We start from the raw sequence: 13,438 nt of genomic DNA, 5'->3' as shown, positions 1-13,438 counted from the left end.
ACTGGGGTGTGTACACTAAGCGTACCACTTCAGTACGCTTATCATACTGAGTCCTTGGTTATACGCGTTGTGTACGCTATACTACGACCAGCGTACAAGCAGATTAAGCATCACTTCCATTAAGTGCTTAATACTCAATGTTCTAACGTGTAATATCAGATCTGAGCTCATTAAGACGTCCTACTTTGTGCCCTTGCATGCTATATGGGACTTCAAAACTTCATTCTTCACATTAATACTTCATATAAAGCTTCAAACTCATGCATGGAGTCTAGATAACCTTCAAGCTAACACCTTTATGAATCTAGCATGCTCACAAAGCTCAGATCTAACCATTTCAGTATCTGGAGTTGCTCCACTCTCAAGAGAAGATCCAAGAACCAACAAAGGGACAATATGGAAAACCCTAACTCAATCTAATGAATAAGATGACAAGATTAAGACTTTATACCTCTAGAAGCTCCTTGATGTGAACTAGATGCAGATTCTTGAAGCCCAATGCCACACCAAGCTTAACTTCTTCTTCTTGGCTAAGCTCCAAAATGGCCACCAACACCCTTCTATACTCCAAAATCACACTCTCAAAGGAAAACTGAGATAGAGGGACAAAATGAGACTCTACGGGCTGATTAGGGTTCGGTCCAAGTGACTTAAGGATGAATAAATAGGTATGAAGTTCGGGTTTTAGGGTTTTGACCCTCTGTCGCGTACGCCCTGCGTACCTGCATGTACGCCCCGCGTACTCGATATTCCTTTGCGATCCTTCTTCCATAGTACGCTATGCATACTCTTAGGTACGCCCAACGTACAAAAGCGACCATTTTTTCCAAAATAAATCATTTCAAGGGTTAGAATGGTTTACCTGATTTGGAGTGTTACAACTCTCTCCCACTTGGACTAGACTTCGTCCTCGAAGTCCGCAGACGCAAACAGATCCGGGTAATGCTCCCGCATCTCATCCTCCGACTCCCATGTCCATTCAGAGCCTTTACGGTGATGCCATTGCACCTTCATTAGCTTCACCTTCTTGTTACGAAGAACCTTAGTCTTCCTATCCAAAACCGCAATGGGTTTATGAATGTAGTTCAGGCTCTTATCTACCTGAATGTCCTCCAAAGAGATAACTGCAGCCTCGTTAGCGACACACTTCTGAAGCTGGGACACATGGAAGGTGTTGTGAATCTGACTCAGCTCATCCGGAAGGTCCAGACGATAAGCAACCCTGCCAAATTGGGCATAAATCTTGAACGGACCAATAAATCGGGGACCCAGCTTGCCACTCTTCCGAAACCTAATGACACCCTTCCATGGTGACACTTTCAGCAAGACGAAATCTCCCACGTGAAACTCAAGGTATGATGGGCGCCGGTCAGCATAACTCTTTTGACGGCTCTGCGCGACTCGTAGCCTGTCCCGCTCCTGCTGAATCAACTCGGTTGTCTTGAGCACCACCTCGGCGATTCCCATGACTCGATGCCCTACCCCGCCCCAGCACACGAGAGTCCTGCACCTCCAACCATACAACATCTCAAACGGGGGTCGGTCAATAATAGTATGATAACTATTGTTATATGAAAACTCTACTAGTGGGAGGTATGTATCCCAAGTCCCTCCGAAGTCCAATACACAAGCCCGAAGCATATCCTCAAGCGTCTGATTCGTCCGATCGCTCTGACCATCGATCTGAGGGTGGTAAGCGGTGCTGAAATGTAACTGGGTGCCGGATTCCTCATGGAATTTCCTCCAAAATCTAGAGGTGAATCGAACATCACGGTCCGAGACCACGGACACCAGTACTCCGTTTCTGACCACCACCTCTCGCACATAGATATCTGCTAATTTCTCAGCAGAGATACTCTCGGAGATCGGAATAAAATGGGTACTCTTCGTAAATCTGTTCACTATAACCCAAATGGAATCCACACCCCTTTTCGTCCTCGGTAACTTCGTGATGAAGTCCATGGTGATCTTTTCCCACTTCCACATGGGAATAGGTAGCGGCTAAACCTTTCCATGAGGCTGCTGATGTTCGGCCTTGACCTTCCTGTAGGTCAAGCACTGCTCCACAAACCAGGCGATCTCCCGCTTCGTGCAGGGCCACCAGTAACTCAGCCTCAGATCTCTATATATTTTTGTAGCCCCCGGATGTAAAGAGAACTTGGACATGTGCGCCTCCTCCAAGAGCCTCTATCTCACTCCCCCAGACACCGGTATCCACACTCGTCCATACTGTGTCAATAGACCCCGACCATCCCGAACAAACAAGGGAATCTGACCCCAAATCTGCTCTATCTTCCAGTTCTCTTTCTTCAAACCCTCCACTTAAGCCTCGTTGATCATATCCAACAAGGGAGAAATCACCATCATCCTCAAACAGGTATCTCCAATCGGAGCACTCACCGCCTTGCGCCTCAATGCATCGACCACCACGTTGGCCTTCCCTGGATGGTATAAAATTTCGCAGTCATAATCTTTCAGTACATCCAACCACCTCCTATGTCACATGTTGAGGTTTTGATGATCCATCAAATACTTCAACTTTTGTGGTCAGTAAAAATAGTGCACCGGACTCCATACAAGTAATGCCTCCAGATCTTGAGGGCAAACACAACCGCCCCCAATTCCAGGTCGTGAATGGGGTAGTTCGCCTCATGAGGCTTCAGCTGCCTCGAGGAGTACGCGGTCACATGCCCTCTCTGCATCAAAACTGCCCCTAACCCCGAGATACACACATCACAATACACCACCAAATCATCCAATCCCTCGAGTAGCGCTTGAATCGGGGCCTCACATAGTCTCTATCTCAAGGTCTCGAAAGCCAACTGATGATCCGGGTCCCACCAAATTGTCTCATTCTTCTTAGTCAAGCGGGTCAAGGGTATGGCAATCTTGGAGAAATCCTGAATAAATCTCCGGTAATACCCCGCTAGGCCCAAGAGGCTACGGATCTCAGATGCATTCTTTGGTATTTACCATCGCATCACCGCCTCAATCTTGGCTGGATCAACCAATATACCTTCTTGGTTGATGATGTGCCCCAAAAACTGCACCTCTCACGCAACAAGAATTCACACTTTGAGAACTTGGCATAAAACTTTTTCGTCCTCAGTGTCTCCAATACTTCCCTTAAATTTTGCTCATTCTGCTCCTTGGTCTTAGAATAGACCAAGATATCATCGATAAAAATGATCTCAGACCGATCCAACATCGGCCTACACACCCAGTTCATGAGGTCCATGAACGCTGATGGGGCATTGGTGAGCCCAAATGGCATCACCACAAACTCATAGTGACAGTACCGAGTCCTGAAAGCTGTCTTCGGTATATCCTCATCCCTAATCCTCATCTGATGGTACCCCGACCGAAGATCAATCTTGGAAAACCAAGATGCATCCTGCAGCTGATCGAACAAATCATCGTTCCTCGGAAGCGGATAACGGTTTTTCATCGTTAGCTTGTTCAGCTCTCGATAATCAATACACATCATGTGTGACCCGTCCTTCTTCTTCACGAACATGATCGGTGCTCCCCACAGGGAACTGGTTGGACGAATAAACCCTCGGTCTAGCAGATCCTGAAGTTGCGTAGACAACTCCTGCATCTCGGGCAGAGCTTGCCGGTACGGTTCCTTAGCTATCGCAACGGCACCCGGAACCAAATCAATGCGAAACTCTACTTGCCTCTCCGGAGGCACCCCAGGAAACTCCTCGAGAAAGACATTCTGAAAATCCTGTACAACCGGTACACTGCCCAAATCTGTCGGGGTCTCAACCCTCGTATCCAAGATGTATGGCAAAAATCCCAAACAAACCTGATGGAGAAGTCTCCTAGCTCTCGCAGTTGAACAGAGGGTTGGCCCCTGCGAGGCCCTCTCTCCATGAATAACCAGTTCTCCCCCACTTGGGGTTCAAATTCTCACCAGCTGGCGCTCGCAATCTATCATGGCCCCATTGGCCCCCAACCAGTCCATCCCAATGATCACCTTCAGTCCTCGCAACGGTATCGGTACCAGATCAACCCGAAACCTCTCCCCAAACACATTCATGACACAATCCTGATATACCCTCGCAGCATTCACAGTGCGATCGTCCGCAATCTCAACCTCAAGCAGAAAATCCAAAGTTCCCGGAACTTCTTGCTAAGCGCAAGAGATACAAACGATCGGGTATCTCCCGAATCGAAAAGAACATGAGGCGACATACCATTGACCAAAAAGGTCCCTATACAGGAGCACATATATATACACATAAGCAATACAAATCAATATTAAGCAGGAAAAATAAAATACGTACCAGCCATGACGTCTGGCGCTACCCGAGCCTACTCGGTAGTCAACTGAAATGCGCGACTCTTCACCGCAGGAGTATCCGACTTGGCAGGGCGTCCATCAGTGATCCTCATTGTGGCGGGCCCAGGCACCGCCACCGCTCCTCCCCCTCCCCACAACCTCGGACAATCGGCCTTTTTATGGCCAGTCTGGTTGCAGTGAAAACAAATCAAGCCCTTCTTGAGGCAGTCCCTGATCATGTGGCCCTGCTGGCCACACGCATAACATCCCGAGCCCGCTGCTCGACAAGCCCCACTATGCAGCTTACCGCACTTGGCACACCGGCCACGACCCTGCTGGCCCCTACTAGAAGAATCAGAGGTCTTAGGCTTTTTAGGCTGACCTACAGCTGTCTGAACCTGCTCTGGCTTCCGCTTGGTGCGAAGCTCCAACTCCATCTCCCGCTGATATTGCCATATTTATACATATTTTTAGGCAATATTTGAATACATTTTGTGTATTTTTTTGGTTATTTGCATAGATAAATGGTACTTATGAGATTAAATTACATTTTACAGCCAAAAGAAGTCATTTTGAAGAATAAGGACTAAAAGCGACAAGATTGGAACTTTGGAGGTTAAAAGCTTAAAATATAAAGATTTCAGCTAAAAAATGTTCTCACGATGTGTGGAGTAAAGGCTCACGACGTGAGCATGGAGATTCTAGAAGATAAACATCCGGAAGCAAGAATTCGTGTTAGATACCGATTACTATCGAGCTCATGACGTGAGATACCTTTCTCACGACGTGAGGAGAGTCAATTTGGAAATATATATATATATATATATATATATATATATATATATATATATATATATATATATATATATATATATATATATATCCTTGACCCTCATGATTTTGAGAGGTTGGCTGGAGAGAATAAAGAGTCCAGAAGTCGATTTCAGAAGATTAGAAGCCATAAACCTGGTAATAACACCAAGGAAGAAGAAGAAGATCATACTTAGATTTTTAGTTTGGTACATTACTATGCTTTCAATCATGAAGTGTATTTGTTTGTTTGTTAGTATGAGTAGCTAAATCTAGTTGCTTCTGTTAGCTAGATGAAGCTGGAACTCATGAACTAGTTAATTAGTTATGGATTCTTTTAGTTGGTTAATAGCTTGTGTTTGATTGTTTATACATATCATGCTTAATTTGATACTAGATTGCTTTAATTCATATTCTGTGTAGCTTAGTGACCATAAATATCCATGAATTTGATTACCTAGTAATTTAGTGAACATTAGATTATTAGAGCTAAGATCGAACCAATCTTAGATAAGTGATTAAAGTATTGAATTTGGTTGTGCTGGAGAACACATATTGTGAACATAATTGTGTTTGTTAACCCAATCTTACATAGCTCCAATCCTATCTAATAATTGATTATGTGTTAAATTATGTGTGATCATGCATAGCTCTACATGAATTAATTCATACATTATTTATTTGGACTTGAATTACTAATAACATAATATCTGGTAACCAATGAAGATTATACATAATTATTAACTAGTCATTGAGGGAAAGTGGATTCAAACTAGCAGAAGTGTTTTAACATTTGATTGAATTAGTTGAATGAGAATTTAAGTTTTTCTAAACTTGCAAAATTATATAAAAAACCATTTTACTTTTGCAAAATTATATAAAAAACCATTTTACTTTTGCAAAATTATATAAAAAACCTCATATCTTAATATTACTAGCTATATTTATGCTTATTATAAAACAAAAGGTACTTATTATGTTTAATATCTGTTATGTAGCGTAAAATATATTCTCGGAAGCAATATGGAAGCTGGAGGCAGGAATGAAGAGCTTAGGCAAGAAGAAGACACAAGAAGAATGTTTGTGGACAGCATGACGCCTCGTCAATATTTTGGCCATATCTCATGACCCGTAACCCCGATTTACGTGATTCTAAATGATCTGAAAACTACACACAATCGCGGACGACTTTTGTGTTTTAAGAAAATGCTGATTCTCGATGACCGCGACGTGGTGATCCCACCACAACGTGGTGAATGAAATCTTCGTGATTCTTGGTGCTGACTTGGAGAATACGGGATATACACGAAGACCACGATGTGGTGCCTTTACCACGTCATGGTGGCCAAATTTTAGGAAATTATATATATCCGAACATTATGACGAATTGATAGACTTGGAGGTGACTTTCTGGAGAAGTATTGCGACAAAAATCCTTCTAAGAACCCTTTGGGGTCGATTTTGAAGCTAGGAAGTCGATTGGAGCAAGGATTTTCATCTACACATTCGGTTTGCTTAGTTTAATGATGTTTAGCTTATTTTACCTTTTGTTTATGTGTTCATCAGCTGTGATTATGGGCTAAAACCTTTTCTTTCATTTAGATTAGATGAACTCCTGAATACTATGTGTTGATTTCTTGTGTTATGGATTAATGAAGTTTGTTTTTGCTTTAAATATTGTTTGATAAATCTAAACCTAGCTTGTTAAAGTTTCTATATTTATTGCTTTGTCTCAAGTTTTGTGTAGTTAAACTGCAGTTAGTTGCATGAACTTGGTTGCAGATAAAACCTCCATTTTAGTTGTTTTTCTTAGTTTAGCTTTTAGTAGTTATTTTATTAATTAAATACCGTTCCATGTGATCGACACCTGACTTACCTAACTATTCTATAATTCGACTAGGTACACTGCCTAGGTGTATTCTAGCTAGTTAAGTTCGTTAGGTTATAAATTCAAAACTAGATACGTATAATTTGCACACATCAAGTTTTTGGTTAATCGATCCATTTTGTGGGGTAAAACCTGCAAACAGTTAATTTTCAGCTTAGTTTTTTTAGTATTGAACTCACGACGTGAGCCTTAAGCTCACGACGTGAGCCCAATCGTTTTTCGTTTTCCTTTATTTTCTTTTCTATTTAGATTTTCTGCGACAACACGAGGTGATACTCTTTACCACGTCGTGGTGGCCAGTCAGTAGGTAAACTTTATTGAGTTTCTGTTCAGTTTTACGTTTTTATTTTTGTTTTTATTGCAGTAGTTCATGACCAGAGGTTCCAACATACCTTTGGTACACCACTTGAAGATCCAGAGTCGGCCCTTCACAAGAAGACAAAAAAGAACGTAGGAGTCAACCAAACACCAAGGAAGTCACCATTCAAGGACCTTAAATCGGTTTTTAGGTAGAAGAAAGGGAAGAACGTGGGAGAGTCAAGTACATCTTTGAAGAACAAAAGCAAAGTTGAAGGCTTTGATCAAATACCCAGTCCACAAGAATCCAAATACGAGTTCGAACCCGAATTTGAATTAGAAAAGAGTGAAACCGAAGACGAACCAGAAAACGAGATGGAAAACATTGCGGATATTTCTATGGGAACATACAAGAAGCGAATAAGAGACGATGCTGGTACTGGTTTAGTACAACCCACAATTCCCGCCGCTGCAACATTCGAGTTGAAAGGACACATTCTTACTGCACTTAAGGACGTACCATTTTCTGGAAAGGATCATGAGGACGCTTATAAGCACCTTCATGAGGTCAATGACATTGTAGACTATTTCAATGTACCAAATGTTCCTAGAGAGACAATATTGTTAAGGATGCTTCCCGTTACTTTTAAGGGAGCTACAAAAGATTGGTTGAAAGCACTTCCACCCGGTGCAATTACTACTTGGGCACAAATGCATGAGCAATTCCTAGAACAATTTTTCCCACCATCAAAGATAGCTAAACTCAAGAAGGCGATAGCCAATTTTGAGCAACAATTGGGGGAGTCGCTTTACAACTGGGGGAGTCGCTTTATGAGGCATGGGAGCGCTATAAAGGATTACTAAGAAACTGCCCTCAAAATGACCTTAACATACAACAAGAAGGGTCTATATTTTATGATGAGGTGAATGTCATGACGAGGCAACTCCTTGATTCTCAAGGACCACTTACTAAGAAAAATCCGGCTGAAATCAAGGAGTTAATTGAAGAATTATCAAAGCATTCTCGTGAGTACCACAATCCAAGACATGATGGAGCTAAGGGAATTGGGGGAGGCAATTCTGAAGACATGGCTGCTGTACTAGCCATGTTAAATAATATGGACCAGAGAATAACAAAGATGGACCGGTCAATTCCTGCTATTAGAGTTGGTTGTGAAAGATGTAATGGTCCACACTTAACAAAAGATTGCTACTTGGATGAAAATGGAAATAGAAAAGTACAAGTTTGCTACTCAAGTGGAGATAAATATGACGAAAATTGGAGGAAACCAAAGAAGGATTGGTTACCATATGAAGAATATAAGAAGCAGAAAGAAGAAAAATATAGGCAGACTGACCGACTCCTATACCAAAAAGAACAACCACCTCCTAAAAAGAAAGTTGATCTTGAGTCTGTGTTACATAGATTCATGAAGGCTTCGGAGAAAAGACACGATGACACTGATGCAGTGATAAGGGACCAACAAGCATTGTTAAGGAATCAGCAAGCATCAATTAAAAATATCGAAGCCCAACTTAGTCAACTAACCACTTTGGTGAATGAAAGATTATCTAACCCAACTCCCGAGAAAAAGCCTCAATCGCATGTAATGGTGATAGAAACTGAAGAGGATACCATCTCTGAGATCTTTGAAGTACTTGAAGTCGACCCACATCAATTCGGACCAAGCGCAAGGAAGTCCAAACTCGAAGAAAATGAAGTTGTTGAAACATCGAACTCACGACGTGAGCCTTCAAAGCTCACGACATGGGGAGGGTCTGATCCAAAAAGTTTAGATGATGTTTAAGCCTATCGTCCACCGCTTCCGTTTCCGTCACGAGCTCATATCCATCCGCTGGAGCAGGAGCATTTGAAGTTTATGAAGCAAGTGAAGGGTATTCTAATAAATACTCCTTTCATTGAGTCGTTATCTTTAGTTCCTGAATATGCCAAGTTTTTACAAGACTTAATCCATACTCGCCAACAGCTAGAAAAGAATTCTAAGGTAATTCTTAGTGAGAAAAGTTCAAAAGTAATTTTGGGAGAATTACCAAAGAAGATGGGAGATCCTGGACGCCTCACTCTTCCGTGTTAATTTGGAAATAATACAAAGACTTATGCTTTAGCCGATTGTGGAGCTAGCATAAATCTAATGCCTTTTTCGTTCTACCAAAAGCTAAATCTACCAGATTTAAAGGCTACAAGAATGACAATTCACATGGCTAACCGTTCAGTGACACATCCAAGGGGCATTGTGGAAGATATTTTGGTAAAAATTGGAAAATTCGTGTTTCCAATTGATTTTGTCGTTGTAGACATGAAGGAAGATGCAAATGTGCCCATAATTCTTGGTCACCCTCTATTAAATACTGCTAGAGCCCTGGTTGACATTCGCGAGTCAAAACTTACTTTGAGAGTTGGAGATGATGAAGCTAATTTTGGAGTAGAATATGGTTTTCAAGGGGATGATGTTCAAGGTGAAGTCTTCAACATGGATGAAGAGAATAAACTTGAAGAATTGGAAAAGCTTGTAGAAGAAGAGATTCAACAAGTCAAACGCACCAAGCCTCGAGCATCAATTCCGACTGTTTTTGAAGTAATTGCTTATAAAACTCCAATCTTTTGGGTGAGTGAGGAAAGTGAAGAATTGTTATCTAGTGATGAGGACGAAGTTATTCCCAATGAAAAGAGACTATTTGTGGATAATAACATGGTGCCCGTGGAGCTAAAAATGAAGAAAAATATAAACTTTTGGAAAATAAGGGGATTAAGAGAAAGCTTGAAGAAAATGATGTGAAAGTTAAAAAAGAAAATTCTAAGAAGGCCTACATTAGACGAGTTCAAGCGTACAAAAGAAGGTGGAAAGAGCAAAAGATACAGTTGGTGATGGACACTCCGACAAATTCAACGTGAGGAGGCACGAAGTCCGGCTCATGACTCCAACAAAAAGAAGCGCTTCTCGGGAGGCAGCCCGAGCTTGGTTTGCGTTTTTTGTCGTTTTTGCATTTAGTTTAATTTTTGCATTCTTAGTTAATTTTTAGGATAATTAATCATCAAGTTCTTTAATTGTTTTAAAATATGGTGAAAATCAAGTGTGGGGTCCTTAAAATTAAGTGGTAAAACAAATTAAAATTTTTATAGTAAAATGGACCTTTTATATGAAAAACTTCGACACCACCTCGTGGTAGCTAGAAATGGCCCGCAATTTTCAGCCCAGACTACACTCACGACGTGAGCATTTCTAATTCGGGACCACTGATTAAAATACAGAAGAACATTTGACTATTTCTTATTCTCTACCCACGAATGGAACTCAATTCCGCTGGTCCCCCACACTCGATTTCGACCATATCTTCCACCAATCTACTTTCTTGCTTACGTAATCTGCATTCTAAGGTAAAAATTTCATACTCTTAATACTTTATTTTGACCAATTTGTTAGTTAGGGTTTGTGGTTTGTGGTTTGTTTGAATGTCGAAATTTATACTGCATGTTGATTTAATATGTTTAGAATCGATTTGTTTGTAAACCCCAACGATGCTTAGAGTCCGATTTCATTTCCTTATACAGCCGATTAAACTGCCGATTACGAACTCACGACATGAGCTTCGGGCTCACGACGTGAGTCATGGGTTTTTTGCCTTTCTGTTTTGCTGATTTGCCTAATGCTTTGTGTATCTTGTTTATTTGTTTTTACAGGAAAATGGCTTCAAGAAGGTCCAATGAGCAATTTCAAGGACATGTTTCTACCCGCCACCCATTGTATCGAATTCTCGTTGACATACCTGTGAGTGTGGTCACTAATTTCACCAACAAGTTGGGATGGCTTCAAAACAGAGAATATTCCGTATCCCCGAGGATTGATTGGGTGCGAATGGGAGAAGTTGGGCTAATGGAAAGGATGGCTCCATTTTTTACAAATATTTTTTCTGTTGATGGTTTTGCTTTCACCTGTAACGGGTGGATGAATCTGTTTGCCATTAGTGAGCCAGTTTTCCAAGAGTTGTGTGTGGAGTTCTTCGCCTCCGTTTCTTTTGAAGATGCCACTGTTGATCCATCTTACTCTCGTGCTTTGGTTTTTCGCCTCGGTGGCGAATGGAGGGAGTGTAGCCTTATTGAATTTGCATGGCGTATGGGGTTATATGAAGAGCATGAGACACGGTCACTAGTTTTCGAACCTTTCTTGAGAACCGCGGTTCGAGAATATTTGTTGGATGTATCAGGACATGATTTTTGAGGAACGATTGCTAATGGGGTGTTTCATTCGGGTGTTTCGCAGGAAATCCATATTAGATCTCTGATTCATCGACTTCTTCACCGTTTGATCACTTTTTCCATCAACCATAAGAGACATGGGGACAAGGTTACTGTAAGTCCCTAATCTGCTTGTGTATCAATCAGATCCGTTTGATGGTGTGGAATCCCAATCAAACGGATGATGTGAGATCAAATAGAAGAGAAGGAGAAGAAGAATAATATGAATCTTGTATGTATTGATATGAATGAAGATCTGGATACAAGATTCACACACACTAACACACACTCTCTTTTCTCTCTCTCTAGAACACCTTCAAATGCACACACTTAAGCTCCTCTAGTGTTCATCCTTCACATGCACTCCTCACCTTATATATATATATATATATATATATATATATATATATATATATATATATATATATATATATATATATGGACCTAAGGCCAAGCCCAAAATACAAATAATCCAATGCTCGGTCGAAGCTACAATTAATCCTATACTATTTTTGGCCCAAATAATAAAAACAATAAATGCTTAGAAAAGCAAAGTATAAACCATATTTTTGACCCAACAATCTCCCCCTTGGTTTATAGCTTTCTTTTCTTTTCTTAAATGACCCAACAAGCTCCCCTTAAAAAGTAGCTGGCTTTTCTTGTTAATCTTCATTGGGAGCTTTGGCTTCAACTTTAATCTTCAAATTCTTCACAACTTCAAGATGAACTTGATGAATCTTCAATGAATGACTTCATCTTGAGCAGTTGGGCTTTTCTTCAGAATTTGACATTGAACGCACATTGGATGAGGAGGCTTTTTGTACTGATTCTTGAAAGATAATGCTTTCAGTTTGAGAATCTTCAGAGAGAACATCAGAGAGAACTAATCTTCAGGATCACTTCAGCAGGTTCATAGATAGCAGCAGACTGATTGAGGAGGCTTCAATGCAATCCGTCACCTAATCTTCAAGTGCAGCTTCACCTTGCTTCTGGGGTTGAAAGATTGAATGTTGAAAGAATAATCTTCATTTCTTGCTCCTTCGAATGAGAATTCTTCGATGCTCACGGATGAAGCCTTGGCTCAGAAATCTTCGATACAAACTCCATGAGTTTCATCTTCACCTGAATTCACTTTTCAAGACAAAACAAAACTAAAAGAAAACTTAGCACACAATATTTTTGGATTTTTCATATTTTCTGAAAAAGAAATAAAACAGAAATAACACTATTTTTGGATTTTTAATTTTCTGATTTTTGTTTGGTTTTTTTTTTCTTAATTTTTAATTCTCCCCTAATATTTAAATTAGAAGAAAACTATGAACAAATTTAACAAAAATAAAATGATATCTAACTTTAAGAGTGATTTGGGATCAAAGTTTTTAGACAACCTTTATCCGTTTATCAGTACCTCTCCCTTCATGAATAGATCTGGTCAATCGCCAGTATTGTGGTCCACTTAAACACAAGAGATTGTGACAAAATTAGGACATACTATAAGTTATAAGACAAAGTGATCCTAAGTTCCTAGATACTATTTCTTAAGGACCATTCAGCTGACGACGACCAGGGATATTGTTGTCCACCTAAATTGAGCAGCGAGATCTATAGACAATCTGTAAGTGTTCAATTTTTAATTGTACTAGAACATGGTTCCCGCTTCCTGATATGCTCCAGTAATCAAGGACTTCCAGAATACTCCTTACATCGGGTGAGCAGACAATTATTGAGAGAGAAGATCGATTTAGAATGCATATGCTATACACCCAGGTCGGATCTCTTCCAATCACGCAGAGGGTGAAACATATGACTAACTGAAGTTTTTAGAAAGATTGAGAAAAAGAATGATGCATATACTGTGTACCAGGTCGGATTGTGAGTCACGCAAAGGAGACAGTATATG

The 13,438-nt window shown here is 40.7% G+C and overlaps 1 pseudogene; it reads right to left on the bottom strand.

Moving 5' to 3' along the window:
* Positions 1-8,042: 8,042 nt before the first annotated feature.
* LOC145123177 (small nucleolar RNA R71) lies at positions 8,043-8,169 on the bottom strand (annotated as a pseudogene).
* Positions 8,170-13,438: the final 5,269 nt, after the last annotated feature.

This window comes from Lactuca virosa, chromosome 6 (genome assembly GCF_052849685.1).
Source record: "Lactuca virosa cultivar CGN04683 chromosome 6, Lactuca_virosa_CGN04683_v6, whole genome shotgun sequence".
In the NCBI taxonomy this organism is placed as follows: Eukaryota; Viridiplantae; Streptophyta; class Magnoliopsida; order Asterales; family Asteraceae; genus Lactuca; species Lactuca virosa.
The sequence above is the reverse complement of the archived record's forward strand: the minus strand, read 5'-3'. Positions and strand labels throughout refer to the sequence as shown.